Source organism: Triticum aestivum, chromosome 7D (genome assembly GCF_018294505.1).
Source record: "Triticum aestivum cultivar Chinese Spring chromosome 7D, IWGSC CS RefSeq v2.1, whole genome shotgun sequence".
Classification (NCBI taxonomy): Eukaryota; Viridiplantae; Streptophyta; class Magnoliopsida; order Poales; family Poaceae; genus Triticum; species Triticum aestivum.
Genome location: NC_057814.1, coordinates 109,984,651 through 109,987,342, shown reverse-complemented (window position 1 = coordinate 109,987,342; position 2,692 = coordinate 109,984,651). Strand labels below are relative to the sequence as shown.

The 2,692-nt window shown below is 57.9% G+C and overlaps 1 pseudogene; it reads left to right on the top strand.

Annotated features, from left to right (window-relative positions):
- The first annotated feature begins 1,192 nt into the window (after positions 1 to 1,192).
- Positions 1,193 to 2,328, top strand: LOC123170920 (uncharacterized; annotated as a pseudogene).
- Positions 2,329 to 2,692: the final 364 nt, after the last annotated feature.

Sequence of the window (2,692 nt, the reverse complement as noted above, 5' to 3'; positions counted from 1 at the left end):
GGATGGGACTCGTGTAAAATATATATATTCTCTCTGCGGTGGTGCAGGGTGTTTAACAGGTCCGGATACAATCATCGCGTCCGAATACTACCTTGGAGTTCGGAAGAAGGGGAACCCGCCTTGCAATGCCGAAGACAATCTGCGCGCCGGACTCCTCGTCATTGAAGCCAGGTTCAGGGGCTACTGAGGGAGTCCTGGACTAAGGGGTCCTCGGGCGTCTGGCCTGTTATGCATGGGCCGGACTGATGGGCTGTGAAGATACGAAGGCCGAAGACAATACTCGTGTCCGGATTGGACTTTACTTGGCATGGAAGGCAAGCTAGGTGACCGATTATGAAGATTTCCTCCTATGTAACCGACTCCATGTAACCCTAGATCTCTCCGGTGTCTATATAAACCGGGGAGCATAGTCCGGATAGGACAGATTCATTACCATATACTCATAGGCTAGACTTCTAGGGTTTAGCCATTACGATCTCATGGTAGATCAACTCTTGTAACAGTCATATTCATCAAGATCAATCAAGCAAGAAATAGGGTATTACCTCCATAGAGAGGGCCCGAACCTGTGTAAACATTGTGTCCCCCGTCTCTTGTTACCGTCGATCCTAGACGCACAATTCGGGACCCCCTACCCGAGATCCGCCGGTTTTGACACTGACAGCGTACCCGGGCGATGGATCAAATGCAAGAAGGGATTGCGGCAGGGGGACCCCCTCTCCCCCTACCTGTTCCTGCTCGTCGTGGATGTGCTCCAACAGATGGTCAAGAGAGATGGTGGGATGCGTCACCCTCTGTTTGACGATGCGCCCCCGTTTGTCCTTTAGTACGCTGATGACACCATCGTCATCATGCGTGCGGAGCTGGACGCGGTTCGGCGCCTCAAGGGCATCCTGGACGATTTCGCGGCGGCGACGGGGCTTGTCATCAACTTCCACAAAAGCAACGTCGCGCCCGTTCATGTCCCCGAGGATGATCTTCGCGAGATGGTCCATGTGTTGGGCTGCTGCGTTGGGAGCCTCCCTCAAATCTACCTCGGCCTGCCGCTCTCCAACCGCAAGCTTTCCATGGATGATTTCCTCCCGCTCATTGTCAAAGCTGAGCGCTACCTCTCCGGCTGGCGCGCTCAGCTTCTGTCCTTCGGGGGGGCGCCTGGTACTGCTCAACGCCGTGCTGGACGCTCTCCCCACGTATGACATGTCTGCGATGGAGGTCCCGCCCTCTGTCCTCGGGGGCCCAGTGTCTCATGGCCTGGGATCGCGTCGTCCGTCCCAAGGGAGAGGGGGGGTTGGGGGTACGCGCCCTCACGGTCCAGAACCGGTGCGTCCTGCTGAAGCTCCTTCACCGTCTACACTCGCGCCAGGATGCGCCGTGGGCTCGCTGGGTCTGGGGTGAGCTGGGACGCTCGCTGCTGACCTCGGCAGCGGCGGTTTCGCTCCTCGGACCGCACTGGGCTTCCCTGGCCAAGCTTATGCCCGTGTACAGGGCGGTCGCCAGTGTCTCCGTCGGTGACGGGCGCACTACGGCGTTCTGGCTGGATTCTTGGTTGCCCGGCGGTGCCCTCTCCGTCCAGATGAGCTCTCTCTTCTCCCACACTACCATGCCTGCGGTCTCGGTTGCTCACGTCATTCAGCACGGGCTAGCAGGGGTCCTCGTCCCCCGCCTGAACCATGCGGGCACCCGGGAGTGCGAGGTGCTCCTCCGAATCGTCCGGGCGCTGGTCCTCACAGTGGAGCCGGATGTTCGGACCCTCCGCCTAGGTGTGCCAAGGGTGCCGGGCTCTCCTCTGCTGGCCTCTACCGACTTTGCCACTTTGGTGGGGTGCTTGCGCCGTACGCCGACTTTGTCTAGAAGAACTACGCTCCAAGTCGAGTCCGCTTCTTCGCCTGGCTCTTGGTCCAGGCTCGGATCCAGACGAGAGACATTCTCCTGCGGAAGCACATTGTGGAGGCGGCTGGGGCTGGCTGCCCCATCTGTTCGGCACCCATGGAGACGGCGGAGCATCTCATCTTCGGCTGCCCCTTTGCTCAGCGCTTCTGGTCTACGGTGGGAGTCGCCTCGGCGGTCTCGTCCGTTGAGCTGCTGCACACTATGTCCCCCCCTAGCTCGGTGCCGGCGCGGATGGGCTCGACCTTCCTCCTCCTTTGCTGTTGGCAACTTTGGAAGCACCGCAACGCGATGGTCTTCTAGGGATTGCCCCCGTCGCTCCCCCGACTACTGCACTTATGTAGGGAAGACGCCGTGCTTTGGCAGGTGCGTCTGCCTGTTGCTCTGAAGCAGGCGTCTGATGCGTGGCTGGACTGCCTGGCAAATCCTCGAGCTGCCTGATGCATGTAGCCTTGCTCCCCCCTCCCCCCCACTCACTCGCTCCCTCTCTTGCTCTTCCCCCATACAAAATGTACTTGTGCATGCTGTTTACTTGGGCATTTTGGCCCCCATATATGAAAATTCAGGTGGGGAAAACTTTCCCCCGGTGAAAATTCAAGAAAAAAAGATTATATAAGAGGAGGAAGCGACACTTAGTGTGGAGCTTAGCAAATGAACGGCAAGTCTAGCTGTAGTAGTGCGCAAATCCAAGCAGTAGTAGGACTGGAAGGCACTGGGAAATGTAGCAGCCATCTAAGAAGTATGATTTCTCATCCTAAGATAGCCATGTGTGGCAATGCCACTCTCTCGCTTTGAGCGAACATGA